This window comes from Ranitomeya imitator, chromosome 1 (genome assembly GCF_032444005.1).
Source record: "Ranitomeya imitator isolate aRanImi1 chromosome 1, aRanImi1.pri, whole genome shotgun sequence".
Lineage (NCBI taxonomy): Eukaryota > Metazoa > Chordata > Amphibia > Anura > Dendrobatidae > Ranitomeya > Ranitomeya imitator.
This window is the reverse complement of record NC_091282.1, coordinates 204,320,243-204,333,997: the sequence shown is the minus strand read 5'-3', so window position 1 is coordinate 204,333,997 and position 13,755 is coordinate 204,320,243. Positions and strand designations below refer to the sequence as shown.

The 13,755-nt window shown below is 40.7% G+C and overlaps 1 protein-coding gene across 2 annotated transcripts in view; it reads right to left on the bottom strand.

Annotated features, from left to right (window-relative positions):
* PRR16 (proline rich 16) overlaps positions 1-13,755 on the bottom strand; it is a 612,007-nt gene that overhangs the window by 233,401 nt on the left and 364,851 nt on the right. The window contains exon 3 of one of the 2 annotated variants that reach the window (XM_069753461.1): positions 8,841-8,928. The exons of the other annotated variant lie outside the window; for it this stretch is intronic. The gene's annotated coding sequence lies outside the window, so the exon portion shown is untranslated. The remainder of the gene's footprint in view (positions 1-8,840; positions 8,929-13,755) is intronic. 2 annotated transcript variants of the gene reach the window in all.

The following is a 13,755-nucleotide window of genomic DNA, read 5'->3' as shown; positions in this document are numbered from 1 at the left end:
TGTATAGGCACAAAAGTGCAATGTTTCTATTGACATTGGTCAGCTGTAAGTAGCAATCCTACAAGCTGTTATTGACCTTCTAATGAGCCTTGAAATATAACTTAGGATAAAAGCCAAAAATTAACCTCAATTTGTAGATATGGAGTTTCAGGATATTGCTCCTCATCAGTGCAAAATATGAGATCTTATTTGGCAGGGTGAGAGGCTAAGACTGGAATCTAAGGGGTAAGGTTTCTCCTTATGGAATCTTTTCCTCTCACCCAGCCAAATCACATCTCATACTTTCTACTGACAATGGGCAATTTCCCAAAACACTGTGTCTACAAATTGAGATTCTAATTTGGCTTTTATTCTAAGTCCTATTTCAAGGCTCGATAATTCTTGTAGGATTGCTACTTCCAATAGGTGGTGCTAGTGTTCAAGTCCTCTTCCACTCTGAAGAGACAATTTGCATATTTAATTTCCCAGAGGATCATGCAAGCCATTTAAGTCTCCTCACACTAGTGTGCCAGCCCTGATTTGTCGAAAAGCATGGAGAGTGAAGTCAGCGTTAATTGGCCCCAGAGATCATGTGAAATTGTGCTTCCTGAGAGAGCCAGCGCTGACACCACTGGAACAGTGCCGACACCGAAGGTGAGTAACGATGTTATTATTTTGCAAGGGGAAAACATTATTCTTGAGAAGGGGTTGTCCAATTAGTGGTCAGCCCCTGTAAGAATACCCAGCCATTTAAATTTGGTAAGTAACTTATATTTCATAACTTATACATTAGAGATTACGTTTATAGCACAAAGCTTTGTCATGGCTCTACTATCAAATTATAGTATAAATAGCTATAAAATATGGCCTGCCACCACTACCGTATATATAAAAAAAATTATTACTACAGAAAGTGCTGTAGCAGTTACATGTTGGCAGTGAATCTATACTATAGTCTTCCGTTTATGAATAATTATATAGGCAGAACTAAACAAAAAATATGCACTTACACATAAGATTGTAATGTATCCTGGAGTTTAATGGCCTTGTGTGCTGTTGCATAATGTGAATTGCTTCATAAAATTTGATGCAGTTTTACCTCTGCAGCATACTTATTTTCAGATTAAATAAAGCACAAAGTGTTTCATGTGCTGTAATTTACAATAGACATCACTTTGCATGCTGATGCATGCTTCTGTGAAAGATGTACTCCTTATAAATTATTCCTTTGCATTTATGCGTTCTGTAACTCATGAAAGAAAGCATTTTCTGTCCTCTTAATTCTTGCACAAGTATACATTATATTAAAACAAGTGTCCAAGAAGATTTGCAGATCTGGTTAAAGCACAATAACACAGTTACTTAAGAAGGACGGGGATCCTGCTTGTGTGGCTGTAGCCTGCATTACTGATAATTTTGTTTTCCTCTTTATGTACAATAAAATATTAATGATGATATTCAGGCCAAGACTTTGGATACAATTTTAAATTGAATTTGCGGATTAGTTCATAAGGTTTGTGACTTTTACTCTTCATAACTAAACTTGCTTCTTATGGCTTACGGCATTTTTTAACTCAGAAATAATCATAGTAATATAGTTTTTAAGGCTGAAAACTTTAAGTCTATCTAGTTCAACCGTTCAACCCATAGCCTAACCTAACATGCCCTAACATATTGATCCAGAGGAAGGCAAAAAAAACCATGTGGTAAACAGTAAGCTCCACATTGGGAAAAAAAATTCCTTCCAGACTCCACATACGGCAATCAGACTAGTTCCCTGGATTAACGCCCTATCAAGGAAACTAGTGTATATAACCAGTAACATTATACGTCAGAGAGTTCCATAGTCTCACTGCTCTTACAGTAAAGAATCCGCGTCTGTTGTTATGCTTAAACCTTCTTTCCTCCAGTCATAGAGGATGCCCCCTTGTCCCTGTCTCAGGCCTATGAGTAAAAAGATCATTAGAAAGGTCTTTGTACTGTCCCCTCATGTATTTATACATTGTAATAAGATCACCCCTTAGCCTTCGTTTTTCCAAACTAAATAGCCCTAAGTGTAATAACCTGTCTTGGTATTGCAGACCCCCCAGTCCTCTAATAACCTTGGTCGCTCTTCTCTGTACCCGCTGTAGTTCAGCCATGTCTTTCTTGTACACCGGAGACCAGAAATGTACACAGTATTCTAAGTGTGGTCGCACTAGTGACTTGTATAGAGGTAAAATTATGTTCTCATCATGAGCATCTATGCCTCTTTTAATGCATCCCATTATTTTATTTGCCTTTGTAGCAGCTGCCTGACACTGGCCACTAAATGTGAGTTTGTTATTTACCCATACACCCTGGTCTTTTTCATTGACTGTTTTGTCTAGTGTTTTACAATTAAGCACATAGTTATACATCTTATTTGTTCTGGCCATGTGCATGACCTTACATTTATCCCCATTAAAGCTAATTTGCCATTTATCAGCCAAAGCTTCTCCTCCTCTGTATTGATTACCCTGCAGAGTTTTGTGTCATCTGCAAAAATTGAAATTCTGCTCTGTATGCCCCCTACAAGGTGATTAATAAATATGTTAAAAAGAAGAGGGCCCAATACTGACCCCTGGGGTACCCCACTGCTAACCGCTACCCAGTCCGAGTGTGCTCCATTAATAAACACCCTTTGTTTCCTATCCCTGAGCCAGTTCTTAACCCACTTACACATATTTTCCCCCATTCCCATTGTTCTCATTTTATGTATCAACCTTTTGTGTGGCACCATATTAAAAGCTTTTGAAAAGTCCATATACACTACGTCCACTGGGTTCCCTTGGTCCAGTCCGGAACTTACCTCTTCATAGAAGCTGATCAGATTAGTCTGACATGAACGGTCCCTAGTAAACCCGTGCTGATACTGGGTCAAGAGGTTATTCCTCTTCAGATACTCAAGTATAGCATCCCTTAGAATCCCCTCCAGGATTTTACCCACAGTAGAGGTTAAGCTTACTGGCCTATAATTTCCGAGTTCAGTTTTTGGCCCCTTTTTGAATATTGGCACCACATTTGCTACACGCCAGTCCTGTGGTACAGACCCTGTTATTATGGAGTCTTTAAAGATTAAAAAGAATGGTCTATCAATGACTGTATTTAATTCCTGCAGTACTCGGGGGTGTATCCCATCTGGGCCCAGGGATTTGTAAAGTTTAGTGATTTTTAGATGCCGCCGTACTTCCTGCAGCAGGTGACATTTAATGGGGAATTTTTGTTACCACTGATCATGTTGTCCGTCTTGGGATCTTCTTGTGTAATTAGTGATGAAAAACAGTCATTTAGCACATTGGCTTTTTCCTCATCCTCATCCACCATTTCACCCAGACTATTTTTAAGGGGGTCAATACTATCATTTTTTAGTTTCTTAATATTTATGCAGTTAAAGAATATTTTGGGATCATTTTTACTTTCTCTGGCAATGAGTCTCTATGTCTCAATCTTTGCTGCCTTGATTTGCTTTTTACAGATTTGATTTAATTTTCTGTATTCATTTAATGTCTCATCACTACCTACTTGCTTCAATTCTCTAAATGCTTTCTTTTTGTCACTTATTGCGCTCCTTACAACTCTATTTAGCCATATTGGTTTCCTCCTGTTTCTAGCATGTTTATTCCAATACGGTATATACTGTGCACAGGTCCTATCCAGGATGCTAATAAACATCTCCCATTTTATTTGAGTATTTTATGTCTCAGGATATCATCCCTGTATATTGCACTAAGATCATCTCTCAACCGTTGGAAATTTGCCCTCCTGAAGTTTAGTGTCTGTGTAACCCCTCTACTACACATCTTATTAAAGCATACATGAAAACTTATTTTTTGTGATCACTATTCCCCAAGTGACCCCCAACCCTTATATTTGATATGTGGTCTGGCCTGTTGGTTAATATTAGGTCTAGCAGTGCCCCCCTTCTTGTTGGGTCCTGAACCAGTTGTGAGAGGTAATTTTCTCTCATAGTTGTCAAAAACTGATTACGTTTGCTGGAACTGCAGGTTTCTGTTCCCCAGAGTACATAGAATATTGATAGCATGCCAAAATTGGACAGTGATATGCAGGTGTATGCGGGTGTGCTAGTGTCATTTATGTTTTGGTATGAGTGGGGGTTAATCTATCACTCTGTCTGCACATGTGTTTGTCTCTGCTCAGAGACTGTACACATTGGCAGGGTGGTTGCACACTTATGCAGTTACATACTCAAGGCTCTACGCCTAAGTCTCTAGTTTGCTACATGCTTAGGGTGCCAGTCAGGCACAAGTTGAGTAGCATCAGGACTGGGGTAACTAGCCACTTGGCTTAGCATCTGTTTCGTTCCAGTGTGCGGTTAGCACAGTTCAGTTACAGAGCAAGCTTAACCCTTATGCTTCTCAGTGAAGGCGACAGGGTATTGTAACTAGCGTCATAAAAGTTCCTTCTCTTGGCACAGCATCTGCTTCATTCGTATGTGCAGTTAGCACAGTTTAGTTGCAGAGCAAGCTCAATCCACGTGCTAACATCCCTGTGACATTAACAGGGTATAGTACTTAGTATTCTTAGTGCAGTACCTCTCTGTGAAGTAACTGAGCTTGGCACTCAGTGTCCTGATCACACTTTGTGGCGTTAACACAGTGTGTTTAAGGCAACTCTCACTGTTTTGTTCCAGCATTGTTAACACTAGCAGCAGGTTCATCTCAGCATGGTGAACCCCGGGTTGCGATTGCATTTGATTTCATATTTCATTTAGTGCATTCCGCCAACCCTAACACTTACTTCCATCTAATCCTTTGTAAAAAAAAAAAAACAGACAGGAGACTAGAAAATTCAGTGTGCCGAGCTGGAATCAGTCGAACATCCCTTCGGTGGATATTAGCTACTCACAAATGGCACCCTTACAAAACCCAGCTGTTACAGCATCTCAATGAGGATGACCCAGATCGGCGCACTGAATTTGCAGAATGGGCAAAACAAAAATTGGAACAGGATCCTCAGTTTACACAGAACATTATGTTCAGTGATGAGGCAAACTTTTTTGGGTTGGCCATTTATATGGATACACCTAAATAACATGGAAATGGTGACAGTTTTCTTGCGTAGGGTGTCTTCCATTGAAATCTGCTGCAATGACCCTGGTACTGCGTTCACCAGACACCAACACAATTTCTATCTGCTCCTCACATGTTAACCTCTGCGACATGTCAATGGCTGTAAACAAAGAGAAACTTGTAAAGAACTCATGGAAAAATAACGTTATGTCAAAACCAAGCACACCATTGTTTTTCTTGTGAAATTCTCAATAAGTTTGATGTGTCACATGACCCTCTTCCCATTGAAAAAAATAAAGTTGGATCCAAAATGGCCAACTTCAAAATGGCCGCCGTAGCCACCACCCATCTTGAAAAGTTTTCCCCCTCCCATATAGTAATGTGCCACAAGCAGGAAGTTGATATCACCAACCATTCCCATTTTATTTAGGTGTATCCATACACATGGCCCACCCTGTAGATTGTAAGAAGCAGTTTCCTCACAGTGTGATTTTATTTTCTACTGCATTGTTCGGGATCAAACATTTTAATCTACACACAACGCAACACATGGATAATAGCATTCGATATAGCAATTAGTCACATAAAGTTCTGAGTTCCATAGCTTGTGCAAAAGTCGTATTAAGCTTTATAGGAAAATTAAAAACAAGTGTAGGTGAAAAAAAGTGCAAGCACATAATGACCAAGGTTGCTAGACAGATATTTGCTGTAATGACAAACATTACCTTTCTAAGTACCTATTGTCCATGTTGACAACTAAACAACAACCATTTCCATTTAAGTAGCACTAAGGAATAGGATGTGATCATATGCTGTGCTGTGACTAGTAAAAGCACGTAACCCAGTAATGCCACAAATTTGAAAAAACAGGATCTAGATGGCATATCATCAAGCATCTTCAATTCTAGAAGAAGTTGTCAAGGACGACACATCAGCTTTGATCAATCAAGTTATCAAAAAAGTTGTTAGTAACATCAATACATAATCTGTTGTCTCCAAGGACTCTCTGTTCTAACACTTTTGTTTCTGCGAGAAGAACAGAAAGAATAAAAGCCTTATATAATTTCACTGTGTTTAGTGTTATATTTTATAACTTTGTGACTTTGATATTTTATGCACAGTATGATATCATATTGTCCCTGAACTGAATTGCTCTGTCCACAGTAAAGTGCCATGAAAAAACTCACTTGACCAAGTAGGAGGGCAGAGGGGAAACTTTATAAAAACTCTACAAATTTTTAAAAAAGCGCTTCCATCAAAGTTTTCATCCTCTTAATATATTGCAGTCATCACATTATATAGCACAGTGTACTTAATTGCTCATTTTGATAATAAATCAGTCATCATGTTCTGGGAAAGATGCGGGCTCAGTGTGTGAACCCATATCAAAGAGTCACGACATATAATGTAAATATACGTCATATGTCTTGAACGGGTTAATATCTTATTTTCCTAACTGTGGTCTCCCAGTAATCTGCATTCCATTTTTTCGTACTTTTTTCTTTCACAGTTCATCAGCCGCAGTGATTGCACCTCATCTGTAAGTAGAGTGGAGCTTCTTGGCTTCATGGCCCCATAGGAGCTGCCATACTTGGTAAAATAGCATTTACAGTCCAGTATGCTTATAGACAAGTATGAGTGTGAAACTCTACGTGACATCACGCGTCTAAGGAATAAATGGATCACCTCACAAGTTGACTTTCTAAACAGGCGATAAGGGCAAAGGTGGGAATTTATGAAAACTGCTGACAAGAAAAATTAAAAAAAGGTTCCTATTGCAATTATTGAATATGAGGCTTTGATTCAAAATAACCTAAAAAGAATGTGATCCAATCTGATTGGCTACTGTAGGCAACTGCTGCATTTTTCCTATGTTTTAATTATATAGCGATATCCAGCTATACATAATAAAACTAAGTACAGCCTACTCCGTCTCATATTTTCTTTCACTAAACATAGCTGTGTATTTTATCCGACCTCTTTTATAAAACCCATTTCTTCCTCTATTCCGCATTCTCATTTTATTGTCTCTCCTTGTGTCGACATTAGAAGTATTTCTTTTGCAGACACAAAAGCGATGTTTTCTGTCTGAAATAGCGCCTGACAGCAATTGTCCCTCCATTCTAGGAAAATGTTTTCTCCGAGTTTGAAAAGGTTTCCAATCATTCTGCGCATCTCTGTGTACAATAGACTTGAATGATCAAAGAGTTAAAATGATAGTATCTATAAAGGAATCACAGGAGTGTAAATAAAATAAAAATATTTACACTATATCTGAATATTAAATGAAGAGAGAGAAGTCACAACTTATTCATGTTGTGGAGTTTTTATAAAATAAAATGATTCTTAAGGCAATCTCAGGCTGCAAATTTATATGGCGACATCTAATGCTATGAATGTAGATAAAAATCCTAATTTATAATATTTTTATCTTAACTGCAATATAATAGCTGCTTGTTGGGGCTGTAAACAGCAAGAACAAAGGGGATAAGCAACACCGAGACAGACAATGCAAGTTGGTAATTCTCCCTGCTATTTAAATACCTTACATTGGATTTTTCCATTTAAACAGAGTACATTCTCCAAATGTTGCCTCTCCACTAGTGATCAGCAAATATACTAGTTACTCGAGATTTCACGAGCATGCTCGGGTGTCCTCCGAATATTTTTTCGTGCTCGGAGATTTAGTTTTCATCGCCTCAGCTGAATGATTTACATCTGTTAGCCAGCATAAGTACATGTGGGGGTTGCTTGGTTGCTAGGGAATCCCCCCATGTACTTATGCTGGCTAATAGATGTAAATCATTTAGCTGCAGTGAAGAAAACTAAATCTCGGAGTAGGGTTGAGCGATTTTTACTTTTTTAGGGTTGAGTCGGGTTTCATGAAACCCGACTATCTCAAAAGTCGAGTGAAATCGGCCGATTATGGCGAAAAGTCGGGGATCGACCGAAACACGAAACCCAATGCAAAGTCAATGGGAAATATCTCTCTCTCTCTCTCTCCCCTCTGTCCCTGAACAGAAAAGCTGGTGTTACACATTGCAAATCGCTACAGCACACAAGCGACAAGATGGCGATAGGCGTCCACGCCCCTAAGACCTATGTCATCACTCTGCCCACGCTCCTTCATTGGCTGCAAAAATGGCACCAAACACGTCATACGACTGCATGGCCGATCCCACACTAGGATCGGGTCGGGTTTCATGAAACCCGACTTTGCCAAAAGCCTATCTCTGAGCACTAAAAAATACTCAGAGGACACCCGAGCGTGCTCGGGAAATATCGAGTAACGGGTATATTCGCTCATCACTACTCTCCAGTCTCCACTAATTCTGAAACATGTTTTCTTTTTTTTTCTGAGCCCCTGCATTCAAAACTTATGTCTCCCTCCCGGGAATAACGATGTAGATTTTCCTTTTAATTGACTGTCATAAACCAAAGAACTTCTCTGTGTGCGCAGCTCTGTCTTGATTTGACAGTATGAATGGATTCAGAATGGATTGTCCAAGTAGTAGACAACCCTTTTAATAGAATGTGGGTAATTTACAATGAAATATGGAATATTTGTTAGCTGGGGTAAAGACCTTTCTAGTCTAAGAGGTGTTTTAATTAAATTGTGTAGAGCTATAAGCTTCTACTAAAGGCATTACAGTCTGTTATACTGGATAAGCAGTTTCTCCTAACATACCTGCCAAATTCCAGTAATCTCTTGGCAGACACAGTTGCATAAATGAATACATAAAAAGAGAAGCTATACCCCAATAATTCAATGAATGCTAAGAATGGATTGGTATAAACATATTTGCTCACCATACAGTCGTATTCAGTATAGAGTCCATGTAGCCATATATAGTACCCTCCTGGATCCATTTAGGTAGGTTTCGGTTCAATATGTTCTCTAAAAGGTAACAAGCAAATAAAAAGCAAGTCCTTGGGGTTTATTACAGATAAACAGGAATATTTAAAGAACCACTAAACCTAACAATAAATGGAAACATGCTGTAGTACTAGCACTAGTCACTAAGGTATAGGCAGATGAATTAGGAGCTACAATGTAGTTGTATCATGACTAGAGATGAGCAATTTGCTCAGGTCCCTGCTTATTTTGCAAGCTATAGCGCTTACCGAATAAGCTGCAGAGGGAACCCGGATACCTGGATCGCTCCTGCTGATCAGCTGTTCAGTGCCACATCTGCATGTGTCGTGGCTGTGTGACAATCACAACACATGCATTGAAAGCCTGTGCGTTGGGCTCTCCATGCATGTATTGTGACAGTAAAACAACCGCGACACATGCAGCTGCGGAGCCGAACAGCTGATCAGTCGGTGCACTCCATGTACCCGGGTTCCCGCTGTAGCTTAGCTTGCCGAATAAGCAGGGACCCAATCAAATTCGCTCATCTCTAATCATGACTCTAAATAGCACTAATTATAACATGTAACATGAATGTATCTAGAAAGCAGTCTTTAAAATGAGCCTGTCAGCAGGTCTTCACCCCGCAAACTAAACTGCTCAAAAAAATAATGGGAACACTAAAATCCCACATCCTAGATATCACTGAATGAAATATTCCAGTTGTAAATATTCATTACATAGTGGAATGTGTGGAGAACAATAAAACCTAAAAATTATCAACGGAAATCACAACTAACATCCCACGGAGGTCTGGAGTTGGAATGATGCTCAAAATCAAAGTGGAAAATTAAGTTACAGGCTGATCCAACTTCAGTGGAAATGCCTCAAGGTAATGATGCTCAGTAGTGTGTGCTGCCTCCACGTGCCTGTATGACCTCCTGACAATGCCTGGGCATGCTCCTGATAATTCAATCAGATGGGTAACCAATTGTATGTAAAATAAATTCTGTCTAGCACTATTTACCAAAACAAATCCTCCCAAGAAATTTGTGCAAAAAGACAATATTCTATAAAATAAATATTTTATTGAAGAAATAATAATATTAAAATATATATATAAAATAATTAATTAGCAGCTGATAGAAGCACATATGATAATCAATGATATAGGTATAGGAACATACAAATAATACATTAATATACAATGCCAGGCGATGCAAGAAAATATTAAAATATAAATAGCAGACAAAGAGAACCCCTAAAAAATATATATAGTGACAATATAGAATATCTACAAAATTGCATGTTTGCATGTTTTATTTTATTTAGCACTACGACACTTTATAGGTCTCCAGCAGTGTCTGATATAGATGGTCCCTTTATAGGATACATTCACAGTGATTGTAGCACTACGACACTTTATAGGCTCTCAGAGTGTCTGATATGGGCTGCTCCTAAATAGGACACACTTTTTTGTTATTTTAGCACTTTTGCACTACAGCACTTTTTCTGTGGTTTTTTTTACACCTCGTGCAAATATAATTTTTTGCAATATTGCACATATTATTGCACTTTAGTGGAATTATTGTTTACTTACCTATTTTGGCACTTTATTAGACTTTTTTGATTGTATTTGATTCCTAATAGGACACATATATATTTTATATGTTTTTATATATATATATATGTTCAGCACTAGTGCACTTTGGTTTTTATACCTTGTGTGGCCATAATATTACTATGAATTGGTGCCGCTGCACATGTATATGTACAGTGGGGCAAAAAAGTATTTAGTCAGTCAGCAATAGTGCAAGTTCCACCACTTAAAAAGATGAGAGGCGTCTGTAATTTACATCATAGGTAGACCTCAACTATGGGAGACAAACTGAGAAAAAAAAATCCAGAAAATCACATTGTCTGTTTTTTTATCATTTTTTTTGCATATTATGGTGGAAAATAAGTATTTGGTCAGAAACAAACAATCAAGATCTCTGGCTCTCACAGACCTGTAACTTCTTCTTTAAGAGTCTCCTCTTTCCTCCACTCATTACCTGTAGTAATGGCACCTGTTTAAACTTGTTATCAGTATAAAAAAACACCTGTGCACACCCTCAAACAGTCTGACTCCAAACTCCAATATGGTGAAGACCAAAGAGCTGTCAAAGGACACCAGAAACAAAATTGTAGCCCTGCACCAGGCTGAGAAGACTGAATCTGCAAGAGCCAACCAGCTTGGAGTGAAGAAATCAACAGTGGGAGCAATAATTAGAAAATGGAAGACATACAAGACCACTGATAATCTCCCTCGATCTGGGGCTCCACGCAAAATCCCACCCCGTGGGGTCAGAATGATCACAAGAACGGTGAGCAAAAATCCCAGAACCACGCGGGGGGACCTAGTGAATGAACTGCAGAGAGCTGGGACCAATGTAACAAGGCCTACCATAAGTAACACACTACGCCACCATGGACTCAGATCCTGCAGTGCCAGACATGTCCCACTGCTTAAGCCAGTACATGTCCGGGCCAGTCTAAAGTTTGCTAGAGAGCATTTGGATGATCCAGAGGAGTTTTGGGAGAATGTCCTATGGTCTGATGAAACCAAACTGGAACTGTTTGGTAGAAACACAACTTGTCGTGTTTGGAGGAAAAAGAATACTGAGTTGCATCCATCAAACACCATACCTACTGTAAAGCATGGTGGTGGAAACATCATGCTTTGGGGCTGTTTCTCTGCAAAGGGGCCAGGACGACTGATCCGGGTACATGAAAGAATGAATGGGGCCATGTATCGTGAGATTTTGAGTGCAAACCTCCTTCCATCAGCAAGGGCATTGAAGATGAAACATGGCTGGGTCTTTCAACATGACAATGATCCAAAGCACACCGCCAGGGCAACGAAGGAGTGGCTTCGTAAGAAGCATTTCAAGGTCCTGGAGTGGCCTAGCCAGTCTCCAGATCTCAACCCTATAGAAAACCTTTGGAGGGAGTTGAAAGTCCGTGTTGCCAAGCGAAAAGCCAAAAACATCACTGCTCTAGAGGAGATCTGCATGGAGGAATGGGCCAACATACCAACAACAGTGTGTGGCAACCTTGTGAAGACTTACAGAAAACGTTTGACCTCTGTCATTGCCAACAAAGGATATATTACAAAGTATTGAGATGAAATTTTGTTTCTGACCAAATACTTATTTTCCACCATAATATGCAAATAAAATGTTAAAAAAACAGACAATGTGATTTTCTGGATTTTTTTTTCTCAGTTTGTCTCCCATAGTTGAGGTCTACCTATGATGTAAATTACAGACGCCTCTCATCTTTTTTAGTGGTGGAACTTGCACTATTGCTGACTGACTAAATACTTTTTTGCCCCACTGTATATATATATAATTTTGTAGATATTCTATATTGTCACTATATATATTTTTTAGGGGTTCTCTTTGTCTGCTATTTATATTTTAATATTTTCTTGCATCGCCTGGCATTGTATATTAATGTATTATTTGTATGTTCCTATACCTATATCATTGATTATCATATGTGCTTCTATCAGCTGCTAATTAATTATTTTATATATATTTTAACCCCTTTCTGCCATCAGACGTACTATTCCGTCCATGTGGGGTGGGCTTTACTTCCCAAGGACGGAATAGTACGTCATGCCCTTTAATGCGACACTGCGACTTAAGTCGCAGTGATCGCATTAAAATTCCGACGCCATCTTACCTGCAGGAAGATGGTGTCGGCATCCTAGGGCCTGTCGCCGCCCCCCCGGCCTCCCGATCGCTGTGATTGGCTGCTCAATTCTGAGCAGCCAATCGCAGCCTTTCTCATTGTTTCAGCCAATCAATTTGGCTGAAACAGTGAGGTCCCAGCCTAGGATCGAGTACCGATGTACTCGATCCTAGGCCAGTGCCTGGCAGTGCCAGGCATGGGCCCACACCCCCCCAGGATTGGCGCAATCGAGATCGATCGATCGCGCCGATCGCAGGGCACAGCGGCGGTGTTACCGCTCTGTGCCCTGCCTGTCCCTGCGCGCTCTGCAGCCCCGGACCATGGCTCCGGATCCCCTGCCATGGCTCCGGAGCATTCAACGCTGATTGGCGCGATCGACGATCACATCGATCGCGCCAATCGCAGGACACAGCGGCGGTGTTACCGCCGCTGTTACCGCCGCTGTGTCCTGCCTACCTGCGCGCTCTGCAGCCCCCTGTTCCCTGCCTCTGGACCGGCATCCTTCTAGTCTGATTGGCGCGATCGATGTGATCGTCGATCGCGCCAATCACAGGGCACAGCAGCGGTGTGACCGCGCTGTGCCCTGATGGTGACCTGCCGGTGACCTGCCTGTCACCTGCCTGTCACCTGCTGGTGACCTGCTGGTGACCTGCCTATGATCGGAGCTGTGAGCTCCGATCATAGGCTGGTGCATAGCAACACCAGCGTCACCAGGGCCTTCTTTGATTGGTGGGATCGATGTGATCATCGATCCCACCAATCACAGGTCACAGCAGCGGTGTGACCGCTCTGTGACCTGTCTCACCTGCCCCTGACCTGTGTAACTGCTCTGAAGGAATCCTCACACTTGGTGAGGATTCCTTCAGAGCGGTCACGCTGCGAGATCCCCTCCTGTGCTGAGACTTGTGGTGCCACAGTAGCCTGTGACACCACAATTCTTGCTAAAGAAAGAAGAGAGAAGAGAGAAGAAAGAAGAGAGACTACAAACCGTAAGTGTTGATACCCCGGTCCCGGCCCGATCTCTATTCATTCTCCCATCCCCCCTTCTCCCATCCCCCCTTCTCCCATCCCCCCTTCTCCCATCCCCCCTTCTCCCATCCCCCTCCTTGCGCCGTATCCGTGCCCAAATTTAGC